This window comes from Papaver somniferum, chromosome 5, assembly GCF_003573695.1.
Source record: "Papaver somniferum cultivar HN1 chromosome 5, ASM357369v1, whole genome shotgun sequence".
Classification (NCBI taxonomy): Eukaryota; Viridiplantae; Streptophyta; class Magnoliopsida; order Ranunculales; family Papaveraceae; genus Papaver; species Papaver somniferum.
In genome coordinates, this window is record NC_039362.1 from 193592455 (window position 1) to 193608166 (window position 15712).

Consider the following 15712-nt stretch of genomic DNA (forward strand, 5'->3'; position numbering starts at 1 on the left):
TCACTTTCCATTTCTAACTTTAAGTGGTTTCTTAATTCTTTCATCTTCTGACCATAAAAACAAAAGAAAACTCTATGAATCATCTAATATTACCTTCAAACCCCCTTATAATCTCCTTAAAATTCCTATTCATTACCATTTATGGCACTTGGTCAAGCGTCATGTCGCTTTGTTTACTTCGCCCATTCAAAGCCATGCATATTTTTTAGTCTCTTCAGGCCATAATTACCCCCATGCAACCCTGTTTTCAAAACCTAAATCCACCCTTATTCATTAATTCCTTTGGAACTACCATTAAGGAAGTTTTTGGTAGGTCATCTGTTTTTGATAGGTTTTATTGGGGTCTAATTAAGATTTTATGTCGTATGCAGATTAGGAAGAGGCAAAACATGTTGAGAGGCACCATTGCTACTTGTAGCAGGTTATCCAGATGCATTGTACCCATCCTCAACTTGATCCATACGTACTCTCAATTTTTTCCTACACATCATAACCCTCATATTTGTAAACCCAGAAAGTACCAAACCAAACAATGCCTTAACTCCACCACCATTAGAGAAACACTTTTGGATACCATTATGGCATTTGGAATTTTGTACCATCATGATATATATTCAAAAGAAGACAACCATATTTATGGTTCACCAAAAATTTCTTTGGTCATCATCACATATCAAATTTTTGTTTGTAATGTTTCTAATACTTTAGTACTCGGCCAGCCTTGTATATCAAACAGAAAATTTCACGTGACTACCTCCACCAAACATCAGTGGATTCTCATAACCAAAAGGAAGGAAATGGACTACTCTTGTAACCCATCCTGCCCCCCGGATACCAACACACACCTTACCAACTTTCTCTTACACCAAATTTTTCCTAAAAACTTTCCTAACCTTAAAGTATCAGATTCCCCTACTACTTTTAAAATTCAAACCAGAAACAAAGAGAAGAACTGTGGTCACATTACTATTACCACTTTCCTCATTATTTTTCAGGATAACACTTCCTCTGATATCACTGCTATCTTTCTTATTTTATTCATAATATCTAGCTCTACCAACATTTACTCTCATTCTTTATCATTTTGATTAAATATCGGATGAACACTCATAACCACCAGAAAATCATCACAACCCAAATCTTGATATACAAAATCTTACCACTCAAATGGCAGAAAAATTGTCTCTACCATCCACCTTAACTGAACCAGTATTCATAGGCAAAACTGTTATCTTAGCTGAATCAGACATTAATTGGAAATGGTGCATGGTTGGATACCTTTGCTGTGAAACTCTTGTTCCTACTTCTTCTATCAGATTTTACATATGCAACTACTGGCCTCTTTAGCAAAAACCCACCGTTTTTACTTTCAGTGGTCAAAGGAACAAAGTCCTCATTCGCTTCTTGTTGGAAGATGATTTCAACAGAATCCACATTCAGAGGCCATGGTTTTTATGTGGCTACCTTATGGTCTTAAAAGTAGTTCCACAGTTGGGATGGACGGCGAATCATCAGATCTCCTTTGATGAAGAAATAGTGTGGTTCATCTTATGCAACATCCCCAAAGAATGTACCGAATTTGAAGATCTACAGAAGCTCACCTTAACTATAGGAAATCATCCCCTGAAGAAAAATGTCAGAGTTTGAGTCAAAATAAATGTGAGGAAAGCTCTCCCAACTGGTATTCCCTTATTCACTTAAAGGAGAAGACAACCATTCCTAATTGAATGTTGATGCGTTAAAGTGTCGAGATACTACTGTTCTTCTTGTAGAATTCTCGATCATAAGGATGCAAATTTTCCATCTTGGAAACAAAAGCAAAAAGCAATCAAAGATGCATCCCCATTTGGCACCAAATATACTCTCCCAGCTGTTTCCAAACTTATGATGCCTTCTCCTTCTACCCAAGCTAGAACAACACAACAAACAAATGAAATCTAGGATAATCCTTCACAACCTACTGATATCATCCCTGATACTCAATTTGATTCCATCATCACTCCAGTAGAAGATAAAGAAAAAGCAGTTGCAATACCTCAACAATCTGGCAAAATAGCTCAAGAAGGCACTTCCAATATGTTTCAAATGGGCCCGTTCGTCAATAGATCTACTGCATTAAAGATTTTTGATGTTGGGCCAATTCAACAGAACTCTACTTAGCTTAACAATAGTCTACCCATTATTTTTAAGCAATTTACAACTCAAAATGTCACTGTGGAAGCTGATGTTTCTGTCTCTGAATCGGTTCCACTCGTTCTGATCCGAACCACCAACTCATCAAGAAGATTCAAAACAACAGCCTTACCTTATCCAAACCCAATTATCACCAGAGGTTCCACTGTTTCTACTGAGCAAGATGCTCTCTTGAATCTCAAAAGAAAGATCAACCCGAGAGTTGATCTAAGGAAAAGAACCAGAGCTAGTAATTCTACATTGGCAAGTATCGTGGTTATTCCAGAAGAACAAAATGCTGATGAACCAAATTATACCGAACTATGCCCTCCTATTACCAAAATAGGAGAGCTACCCAACATTGATCTTTCTAACTGCACCCTCAACACCCATACCTTGGTTGATCCCTATGGAACTTACAATGTACCTTCTGATACTGCTTCAGGAAACAATGGTGTCCGCAATAATTCTCCTCGCCCTGCTGCCATTCCTAATCTGAATTCCTCTAAACAAGCTTCTCAATCCGGTGATCAATCCGCAGCTTTCCTTGGTGGTGGATCCACACCCACCAATCAGGTACATTCTCATAACCCCAACCCATTTATTGATTCTGATACTACCCCTGCTATTCTAGGACAATTCCCTGTTAACAATGTCAATATGGTCATATGGAACCTTAAAGGTATGGGGAAAAAATCAACTAATAAGGAACTTAGCTTATCATGTAGGAATGTTAATCCTGATATCATTTTCCTATCTGAAACAAAAATGAACAAAGAGATGGCTTCTAGGAGATTGAAGAATATGGGTTTTCCATGTACCTTTAGTGTTTCAAGTGTTGGAAGAAGTGGAGGTTTAGTGTTGTCCTGGAAAAAAGAAATCTACCTTAACATTATTGAATCTAGTCTAAGGGGTATCCATGTCACTTCTACTGATATTATCCATTCCAAAACATGTCACATTCATTTTGTTTATGGTGAACCAAATAGGAGCCTTAGACAAGCCTTTTGGGAACAACAATGTCAGCAACCACAACCCCCAACTGATGAACCTGTTTTCTTTGTTGGTGATTTTAATGCTCTCTTAGGACCTAAGGATAAGAATGGTGGTCTATCTCTTGATGATGATGATTTCTTTAATCTTAGGAACTTTTGCAATACCTTTAACTTACATGATCCTGGATTTTTTGTCCCTAGATTCACTTGGTCTAATATGCAACAGGGCCCTGACCTTATTCTGGAAAGACTTAATAGATGTTTTGTTAATCCTATTGCTGAGACTTTATGCCCTAAATTGTGTGTTAACAATATGCCTAGAGACTCTTCTGATCATTGTCCCGTGCATATAGGTTTTAATTATGAGGATGTTTGTATGCCTAGACCGTTTCATTTCATGGCTATGTGGATAGAAGACCCTACTTGTAGAGATATTATTGTCAACTCTTGGTCTACTCATGTTTTGGGATACCCTGCCTATAAACTAATAGCTAAATTGCTTAGTACTAAAAAGGGTCTAAGAGATTGGAATAAAAATTCTTTTGGTAATATTCAAACCAATATATATACAATAAGGAAAGAGCTATATGATGTGCAAATATCTAATGCCACTGACTCTAGCACTACTTCCAGACTCAAGAATAGGTTGGAGTATCTATATAATCTTGAAGAACTTTATTGGAAAGACAAATATATAGAGGTTTGGTTATTGGAATGAGATATGAACTCTCCTTACTTCCATAGAGTTACTTTGTTTAGAAGAAAGAGGAATGCTATTAACTGGATCAAGAATGCATCCAATGATATTCTAACTGATAGAGCTAGTATTGGTGATTCTTTTATAGATTATTTCAAAAACCTTTATTCCTCACATCCTCAACAATTTCAGGATGAGATTCTTCAATCTCTCCCTCCTAAATTCTCTGATGAGAATAATTCCATTCTGAATCTTCCTCTTACTCCTGAGGAGATAAAGAATGTTGTTTTTCAAATGGGGGGGAAGAAAGCTCCAGGCCCTGATGGGTTTACTGGTTTATTTTATCAAAAACATTGGGATATTGTGGGTGAGACTGTCATTGACATGACTCAGACTTGTTTTAGAACTGGGCATATAGGAAAAGTTAATAATCACACTAATATATCTCTCATTCCTAAAGTCCCCCTTGTTGAACTTGTCACTCAATATAGACCTACAGGATTTTGCAACTTTGTGTATAAAATCCTCTCTAAAACTTTGGCTAATAGATTAAAACCTTTCATGAATAACATTATATCCCAACAACAAAGTGCCTTTATACCTAAAAGGAGTATTTCTGATAATATTCTTCTGGTTAATGAGGATATATATGCTGTTAACCATAATGATAAAACTGAGGGCATAGTTGCCATTAAATTAGACATCTCTAAAGCCTATGACAAGTTGGAATGTCCATTCCCCTTGTAAGAATCTTTGTCTAAGAATTTGGAAGATTAGAGTGCCACATAGGATTCAAATTTTCCTATGGAGAGCTGCTAAGAATGCTATGCCTTCTAGAACTGTCCTCCATACTAGAATGCCTATGTTGTCTGTTGAATGTGGTAGATGTTTACATCCCCATGAATCTGTCATGCATGCCTTGGTTACTTATTCTTTTGCTAGTCATGTATGGTATCCGTCTGATTTTTGCATAAACACTCAGTTCTTTCAAGCTAAGTCCTTTATTGATTGGTTGTTGTTTTGGTTAGTTGATTTTTTAACTAAACTTCCAGATGAAGATCAATGTTGTTTGTTGCTATATTATGATCTTTGTGGTCTAGTAGAAATAACCTCATTTTTCAAAACCAAAAAGAAAACTATAGAGCAGTCATCCATAGAGCTAAGGCGATGCTGCTTACCAGGAAAAACAATCCTATCATCAATCTTGCTACCGTTATCAGTTTAGGTGAAAAATGGGTACCCATTTCTTGGTTGGATCAAATGTAATACTGATGGTGCTTATGATGAATTATCTGGAGGAAATGGTGCAGGATATACGATGAGAAATTCCTTCTGCAAAGCCTCTCTATGTGCAACACTGGTGTTTCATGTTCAATCGGCAGAGGAAGCAGAAGCAAGAGGAATTTGGGCAGGTCTACAGAAAGCTCTGAAGGAAAAATTCACCCACATCATCATTGAAAGTGATGCCAAGAACTTGATAGACAAGTTCTCTGCAGGATATTTTGATGGAGACAGCCGCATTGATGTTATCTTCAAAGACATTCAGTTCTTTTCTTCTCAATTTGTAGAATGTATTTTCAGTTTTCAACCTCGTAGTTGCAACAATGTAGCTCATGAACTTGCTAAATGGGAAAAAAACAACAATTCTACCATGTACTGGTCTGTGCCTCCTGTTTGGTTACTTCCAACAGTTGAGGGGGATCATTAGCCTTTTTAAAGGCCTTTATCTATTAAAAAAAATACCATGACAACATAATAATATTTAATATGTTTTAGATAACCTTTTACCTAGTAAGAAAATTAATTTTAAAGTATTTTATAAAAAATGCTAACAAAAACGGTTATCACAAATTGGTCTCCCTAAAATAATTAATTTTACCTTCTTTATCTCCAAAAGAAAAATCATCTATTTACCTAATTTTTGAAATAGAAAACAGTTGTTATAAATTCAAACCCCTTAAATAAGAACCATTAATTGGGGGATAAAAAAAGGGATTGAGGGATATAAGAAAAGGACAAAAATTGGTTCCAGATATCAATTCGGGGTCACCCCTTATCTAAGTATTTTACGTATTACCTAATCTATCCCTCACTAATCAGGATTAGTGATTAATAATAGTTAGTAAAATCTTAAGATTTTGAGTTCGAGGATGTAAAGAGATTGACCAAAGAACTTATCAAAACGAGACAAATTCTCAGAGGCTTCGAGGAAAAGGATGAGTCCAACGTGTCTTCTCTACGTACAATTTATAGCGCACAAGCAACTATTAGAAGGGTGGAATGGGAAGGGAGGTCCGTTATGTAAGAATTTGAGAAGATGGATTGGGAATACAACTACACGCGTATCATTAAAAGAGGGTCGACGAGAAGCCCCTTAAAATATTCATTTCGCATCCTTTGCTTTCAAAATTGGAAAATACATGTTGTGGTGTTCTTATGATGGATTGTACCTACAAGACAAACAAATACAATATGTCGTTGTTCAACATCGTGGGGCAAACCTCGGACAAGGTAACATTCACATTGTCTTGGTGTTTAATGGAAAACGAGAGGGACTATAATTATCATTGGGCATTACGACAATTGAAATTATTCTTTCGGGAAAATCAACTTCCGAGGGTGATCGCAACCGATCAAGATGATGCATTAATGAAAGAAATATCCGACGTCTTCCCGGATGCACAAAATTTCCTATGTACATATCATATACGTCAAAATATCATAAAAACTTGTCATGCCTTGTTTGAACCCACTAAGGAGGATATTAAGAAGAGAATGATTGTTCAACTAGAGGAAGATGTTCGAAAGAACAAACTATCCCCCGAAGAAGAAGAAGATGAAAGAGGCAAGATAAAGGAGCGAGTGGACAAAGAACATGCGAAAAATCATAAAAAGTGGTTGGAATTTCTAAGAGATTGGGAGAAAGTTTATTGGTCTCTTGCCGAGGTTATGTACGAAAAGAGATTGGAGAAGTTTATTGCTGATTGGAACGAAATTTATCCGACTGCCTTCTGGTATTGTCGGACTCAATGGTTGGATAAGTTCAAGGAAAAATTTATGCGTGCATGGACAAACCAGTATATACACTTCAAGACTGAAGCAACTAGTGCAGCGGAGTCCGATCATGGGAGATTTAAATATCTCATCCATTCCGGTCAAGGCAATGTGGTTACGGTCACCGAGGCAATGGAGCAATACTTTAAGGATGATATCAATAGGATCAAGGTGGCTTTTGAGAAAAGCTCAGTGGAAAGGATGACTCAATTTCTTCGTTATCGTAAGTTGCTCCAAGGAATAGAATTCAACGTCTCTCATTGGGAAATAAAACATATGATGAGACAAATGGAATATGAGAAAAATCACGTAAAACCGGGTGATGTGTGTATTTGTCCCGACATGTCCTCATTGGGGCTTCCGTGTCGTCATATGCTTGTGAAGTATGAAGAAGTGATACCGATTTAGGTTATTGATCCGTTTTGGAAGCAACTATCTTTCGACCCTCCCCCTTCGGGAGATCCCGAGCAATCTCCATGGGATACGAACGAAGCAAAGGAATTCTACGAAGCTTACACACGTGGCACCTCGGTATGCCGGCAAGTCTTGTTGAGCCAACTAAGGCTAATTACTCGTCCATGGATCACACAAAGCGAAGAGCCAGGAAAGGGGGATCCAATAGGTAGACTCCAAACTAAAACGTCAAGGAGAAAACAAAGGGTAGAATTGAAAGGAATGACTCAACGTGAAGAAGAATGCGCAGCAAGTAAAAAACGAGATCTAACCACAAGTGAGATTTCGGAACAAAGGTTCGTGGAAGCACATGTTCCAAACAAAATAGGTAGGCCGAGAAAGGAACCGCTATCAAGTCAACCACAAACGAAGGATTTCGTATCCACATTGCAGGTAATCTTCCATGTAGTTGGCATCAACCTCATCACCGTTTTCCGCAAGCTCCCACTTATCCCACTGACTAATATCTACCAAACGACGTGGTTCCCTATCCCTCCAATCTGTTGGATCCGGTTTTGGATCATACTCTACATGCAACCGATTATGAGTTGAAAAGAACCGAGAAAGGTCAAGAACAAAACATTGAAAAGAGTCTGTCTTGATATGTGATAATTGCTTGAATCCAAGTTGGCGCATCACCCGCGTAGGATTGGCCATAACGTATCCTTTTGGGTGGAACAACGGCCCATGGTAGAATGAAACGTTAGCATACCTAAAATTTTGGCGGTTTCCTCTAACCTCCTTGTAAGGGTCGAAGATAACATCTTGGGTACTCATCGCATCCAAAGCCAATCTCATATCGATCAGTCGACCTATGTTACCGGGCTTCGGAGTATTGTTGAACTCGTATCTCTTAGCTATAGGCGTATCGGGTTCGGGAAGGTCTTTGATCTTCAAGGAGGTCCAGTCCTTGAACAAGGTGGGGAAGTGTACATAAGCCCACACCTATTCCAAGGTGAAGCAATAAGTTTTGTTTCTAAGTTCACGATAAGGGTACATGTGAACAATATACATAATAACATAAGTTTAAAAACAAAATTACCTGCAGTAGAGTGAAATTCCCGACAAATTGGTTGGTTTTAGCCTTAGAGGTGATAAGCACGAAAGTGCTACATTTTATGCCCATATTTATATTAGTTAGGACTCGATATTTTGGCTAATAATATTGTTTTAAGGCTTTTGCAGGAATTACAAACAAATCCAATCACCTGAAAAATAAGTGGTTAAATAAACAACAAATGACATTTGCGACTACAATGGGTAAATGTGGCTGGCCTGGTATTCCTATGTATCAGCACCACTGCGCGGCACCAAACATAAACGGAGCCTTATGAACTTGCAAGGAAAAATGAGTACATAATTAAGTTCACGATTCCTATAGACGTGGGCTTGGCACTCACGAGTTCACAACGGGAAGACAATTCTTAATCTCAATTAATGCATGGTGAGGCAAGTCGATGTCAGCACACTAATGCCACCTAAGATTGGTCAAGAGTGACTTTATTATTGTTAGCATAAGAATGGAAGAATATCACCTCCATGACCACGTGCAAATGAATAAAAAAGAAAGATTAATATATATTGTCCTTACATAAGTTCTCTTGCTATATTTATATAAAGAATCTGAAGGAATTTTTGAAACCAAATGACGTCATTTTGCAAATACAGTTAAGGTGGGACCCAGCACATGCAAGAAAATATCATGCTTTCTAAATAAAATTCATATGCTATGGAAAGTGGAGATTTGGTGATACTTTACAATGTCTCGTCATATTATGACACGCGGAACAACATCATTGGGTGAATTTATATTTTCATGACATGTGGCAGACTTCTATTGGGAGGTGATGTGGCGACGAAGAAGAAAAAAGTGAATTCATTTGTGAGGTATATTTATGTGTTGTTTCAAAATATACCAGAGGGGGGCGCCCTGCCACAGAGCTGGAAGAGAAAAAGGAGAAGGATTTTGGAGTTTTTCTTCTCCATTTTTTCTTAGCTATTTGATTTTAATCTTTTTATGGGTTTTTTTGTGAAAGCCATGACTAGCTAAATCTATGTTAGGGTCTAGGTAGAACCCAATTTTATTATGAAAACTTTATATTTATATGCTTAATAATGAGTTGATTGATTAATAGTTTTTCTTCATTTGGCTTGGTATTCTATTGTTGATGTGATTTTTTAGATTATTTATTCTTTTGAATTGATAGTGCGTGCTTCGGTTAAATCCCTAGACGTGGTATGCAAGGATAGATAGGTAATGCTTTAGAATCACTACTCATGAATCGAAGACAACTATAGCGGAGAAACAGTATTTGAAAAATCATGGAATATACTTTTAAAGATTAGTAGAGTTTGCATAATTAATTGATGGAAACCGAAAATCCTAATAACCCACACTCGTTTTCTTTATCTTTAAATTATTTATCTTTTCATTTTGTTCTGAATTTCTAAAAATCCTTAAAACATTATCTTGTTAATTATTTAATTTTTGGTATTAGTTGGTAGAGTATTTCACACTCCCTGTGGGAACGAACCACATTTGCTATCTATATTACTATTGACCTGTGCTCTTGCGGATATAACTGGGTTTCATTTAATCATTAATTTTGATTATCTAAAATCTACATTATCATTTTGGCGCCGCCGAAGCGGATTTGTTTTTAGATTAATTTTTAGGTTTATTTTTATTTGTTTTGTACAGTATTTTAATTTCATTTTAGATTTTCTTTTTCCTTTTTATGCGTTTCTTTTTGTATTTGTTTTCAGGGACTTTTTGAGGATTACGACTTCTTCTGAGGAGACGCCATCTACGATGACGCTGGCGGAATATATGCGTAGAAATTCAAATTTTCATGAAACCTCATCTGCGATGACGCTTGGTGAATACATGCATAGGCAACGGTATGGATTTTTTGATCCACATGCCGTAAGTAAATAATCTCCTTTAGAGATATACGAGAAGTATTATAAACACACACCACCTAGTTTGGATCAAAGATTGAGAGTTCTTGAATGTCAAAGATTATTTGTTGATGATGATGATGAATCATGTAGTGAATCTCTGTCCCATACTGAATATATAGATGACCCTGTGAATGATTGTGTAGATGATTCGTCTAATTTATTAGAAGAACCTATCTCGCAAGATCTTTCACCCAACTTAGAGGTTGTTTCTAGTCCCTTAGACTTCCAAAAGTTACCTAATTTAGGGTCAGAATTATGTGCTTCAAAAATTTTGTTGGAATACTTTGCATCCAAATACCCAGAGGACGTCCCTGTTTCTAATACCGTGCATGAGCCAGTTGACAATTTCCCAGTCCTAATAGTATCCCCATATTTTGTTCTTTACGCACTTCCTTGTGCAGTAAAAACTTGGTTTAGGGGTAAATCTTTGTTTTTGATAGTTTCAGTATCTCCGCATCGTTATAACATAAGTGTGAAGCTGCCATTTACAAATGTTGTATTTTGGGTCGATCCCCAAATTTTCAGGTTGTTAATTTTTGGGGATCCTTTTTTGTACATTCCAGTAGGTGTATTTTATTTTATTTTTATTTTTATATTTTCGTTTACTTTTTTTCATCTTATGGATTTCCCATCTTAAATTTTGCATTGGATGACTCAATTACATTGAGGACAATGTAATGTTTAAGTGTGGGGGAGTGGTTAATGTTTTACTTTTCTTTTTCAGGAATTTCCTTGCATGTTATGACCAGCTGTGTAGCGGGTCTTTTCTTTGTTCTTGCATTATATGACCAGCTGTGTAGCGGGTCCTAAAAAAATTAAAAAATTATGACCAGTTGTGTAGCGGGTCTCTCTATGTCTCTTATTATATGACCAGTTGTGTAGCGGGTCAGTTTTCTGTTTTGCTCGAGGACTAGCAAAATGTAAGTGTGGGAGAATTTGATAAGCACGAAAGTGCGACGCATTTTCACCCATAAATACATTAGCGGGAACTCATTTTATCACTAATAAACTTGTTTTAAGTCTTTTCAAGGAAATAAGCTCTTTTGGAAAAATAGATCGAAAAAAGTGTTAAAAGCAGCCAGAGGAACTGATAAAGGCACTCATCATTTCAGATACGGTCACCCAACTTTTTAAAGTCACTCAACAAATGAACAAATGGATAGAGGCACCCTCTTCTTCTTCATTTGAAACAGATTCACATAATTTATGGGAGATCTCAAAGATTTATGGCAAAGATATCTTGTTGCCTATTAACAAGAAGTTTTCATATCTTGAAGTTAAAAGAGATAATAATATATTGATGAGTTTGTTTTTATTGAAAAGGAAAAACAAAATCTGTGGTTTTATTTATAAATAAAAAAAATAATATCCCCAGGATTTTATTCTAGCAAATAGAGGAAGATGTGTGATAATGGAGAAAGAAATTATTCCTGAGATATCTTTCATCAAAGAGAAGATCTGGTGGAGTTATGGAAAAATATTTTGAAAAGATGTTTGAGTAATGGGTTGTTGTGTATAAATAGGGTGCTAATAGGACCAAACAGGAGAAAAAGAGGGGGAAGTTTTGGTAGAGCAAAATTGTTGCGTTTAATTTTTCTTCATTTTCACCATTGTAAACATCATTTGAGCTATTAATTATATTTTTTGAGTGTGTTTTCATCATGAGAAGCTAGACCCCAACACTGGGTCGACGGAGGAAGCCGGACTTCATACATGGGTGAATTTGTTTTATTTTCTATTTGACTTTTGCACTTAATTAAAATAAAATTATGATTTGAAAAAATTAGTTATTATTTTATTAGTTGGGTCATGCTTGCTTAGATGTTTGATGTCCCATGCTTACGATTTATAACTAATATTTGGAAAATCTACCTTGGAAAGAATAAGAGTCGATGTTGTTTTATTTGTCGAGCGATAATTGCTTGAGAATGAATAATTGAACCTATTGATATGAGTTTGGCCGAATGCTAGACCCAGTAACTCTCTATTTTATTCCTTTAAAATTAATCTTAACAAGTCTTAGAGTTCGAATCCTATTTACTAAAAAAACAACGACAATCAAAAACATTATCAAGAGGCCCTTCTCATCACCATCATCAAATGTGCCATTACCGCGGTGCCCCAAGAATACCCATAAACATCTTCCAATGGATCCAAGTACTGAAGGTAGTTCGCACTAACCCTGTTGCCATTAGTGTCAGGGAATACCCTAGTGCCAAAGATGTATAACAGGTACGCAGTGGCAGTATAACGAATTTCTTTAGGGTCCCATCCATCCTCCAAACTTCTTTGCTTTGTGTTTTCAAACTTCTTCTTAAGCAGCGTCAACTTGATTGTCTTTGTCCTACCAGACTTGGATTCATAAAAGCTCTCCACAGAAGTTTTGTAGTCCCAACCCAACAGTTTGTTAGTCAGAGCGTGCAACTTCGACCATTTTAGGTCCAGAGACTCAACTCCTTCTGCAATTGCTTTGCCGGTAACATTCAAGCCTAGAATTTTCTGAGCATCATCAGGGATGAAGGTCATCTCCCCAAAAGGGAAGTGCATGGTATCGGTTTCACCATGATACCTTTCGACGAAGCAATTGATAGTCACGGAATCAGGCTTCACATAATTTTCAACCAAAGAATATAGACCAGATTCCATTACTATTTGTTGGACCTCTTCACATTCATCGGACTAATTCCAACAATCTGCGGCTTGGTTTCGGCAAACACGCACAGCCTTCATATGATCCTACAATCAGGAGACAATATAATTAATATATTTTACATAAATACACAACAATACATATGCACAAGATAAAAAATACTTACATAGGTTTGATAGATAGTACGAGCCCACGAGTGCTTGTATGCAAATAGTGTTTTCGGTTCCGGAGCTTCACCCCAAATTCTACCATGTTCAAGGTCCGGTATCATGTCATTAATATGAGGAAGGTGGGAACCTTTAACTTTCACTTTGCCATTGCCCTTCTTGCCATTGCCTTGTGTTGGTTGTTGACTTGGACCACCAACTTCGCTTTGGCTTGCTAATTGATTTGGAGGAAACACATTATCTTCATCCTCACTTTCCTCTTCATCTTGCTCATCATGATCATCGTGGTCACGGATTATAGCTTGACTACGGTCACCTCCACTCTCCCAAATTATTCCTCTTGTCTCATCCCCCAAACGCTTTTTACGACTTTCATCTTTCCCTTGAGGAGGGAGAGATTGAGGAGTATCAAGACCGTCCTTCCTTCTTCTCTTAGTGACATCATCTTTAGTTCTTCTTTTGTTAGCCTCCTTGGATTTTGACCTATATCATAAAATCACACGAAATGAATGTGAGACAACTCACTTTCAGTTTTTCTACCGGCATTGACTTACTGAAACAAAGCACGTCGGTTGTCTCTTCCGTCATTAAACAATGACTGTTGACAATGCCGGTAATCATATGTAATTCTCCTGTATGTTTTAAGTCCACTATCGGCATGCTCGAAATAAATCAATTCCATGTCGTAACCTGGTGCTGGCATTCGAATCAACCTAAAAATATATGCCGGTTTAGGTGACAAATTCTTAAGTTTTCCTGTATGTTTTAAGTCCACTACCGGCATGCTCGAAATAAATCAATTCCATGCCGTAACCTGGTGCCGGCATTCAAATCAACCTAAAAATGTATGCCGGTACTGGTGATAAATTCATAAACTCTCTTGTATGGTTTAAGTCCCCTACCGGCATGCTCGAATTTTTACAAAAGAATGTCGGTACTATAAACCGGCATACAATGCAACCAAATGTCTATGCCGGTACTGGTGACAAATTCATAAACTCTCCCGTATGTTTTTACGCTACACCAAATCTAGGATTTCCTTATTGAGAAAAAGCATTACAAAAAAATAGAAGCTAATTTCCCTTACTAAAATAAATGGTTATTGATAGGGAGTAATATAATGTGTGAGAATTTTGCCTCACTCTTTTAATCCATTAGGAAAATTAAATATACTAATACTTTAAGTTCATTACAATATTTATCCTAACTATTTATATTTTACACTTCATATTTACTTTGTAATGCAAATATTATCTTACAACCGTTGCTACCCAATATATTAAGAACCATAATGATTATATACAAGGAGCAGTAGCTACCCAATAGTTACATTACAAATTACAGACTGAAAATTAGATAGGCGCTAAAGAAGTTTTCACTTCACAAAAAGTGTGCTCCTCCAAGCAGGATATGTTTTCACTGCACAAAAAGTAGTTATTGAAGCTTTCATTCATGGGAAGACTCCATAAACTGTTTCCACTTCACAAAAAGTAGTTACTCAAGAAGTTTTCATTCATGGGTAGAATCCAAAAACTCGATACGAGACACGGGCCAAATTACTGATTCATTTGCAACATACCAGGGGTTAGTCAACGAATGAGTTTGGGGGAGTTTAATGTATTTTGAATCTTGGGGATTTTGAGGGAGTGTAAGAGAGTGTGGGGAGTTTGAGAGAGTTTGGTGTTTTGAGTGTGGGGAGTTTGAGAGACTCTCCAGAAATCTCTACTTTTTTGAGAGATTTGGAGTGAGGAAAAAATACACTACAAAACTCCCTAGAACTCCCCAGAACTCCCCCAAAAACACCAACTCCCTAGCATTCTAATTTTAACGACTAACAGGGAGTTTGAGAGTTTCTTTCAAACTCCCCCACGACTAACAGGGTTTTCTAGGGAGTTTAGGAGACTCTTCTAAACTCTCCCACGACTAAGAGAGATTTCGAGAGACTCCTTTGGACTCCCCCACGACTAACAGGAAAAAAACAAACTACACCCAACTCCCCCAACTCCCTTGAGGACTAACACCCTGATAGTCTTTCAAATAAAAGCGATCACCTTGAGGACTGTCAGGTACAACACAGTTACCATCCTCGATGGTTTCAAGACATACCTTTATCTCTTCTGGTTGCACTAAGAGTCCCTCACAATGTTCTTCATCTATGCCATACACAACATAACCTGTGGCAACAATTTCCCTTTTTCTTTTGTAAAGGCGCACAAATTGGTTTCCATTAGGATCTTCAACACCACCAACAACTGGGTTTGTGCTGGCAGAATGTTGGTTTTGTTGTTGTTTTTCCATAACTTACAGCACAACCTATAACAACAGAGAAAACAATTAATTGCTTGTGTCATCTACAACAGATAAGAGACTAAAATGTAAATAAAGTTGTAATACAAATTTTCATCAACAGACAAATTGACAGCTAAAGAAGACTTGTCATCAGCATATACAAACATAAACAGTTATTGGATAATGACAGCTACAGATATGAAATCATAACTCAAAAAGAACACGGTTTTTTACAAGGCAGTGAATCCCCTAAATAAAAAGCACCCCCCCC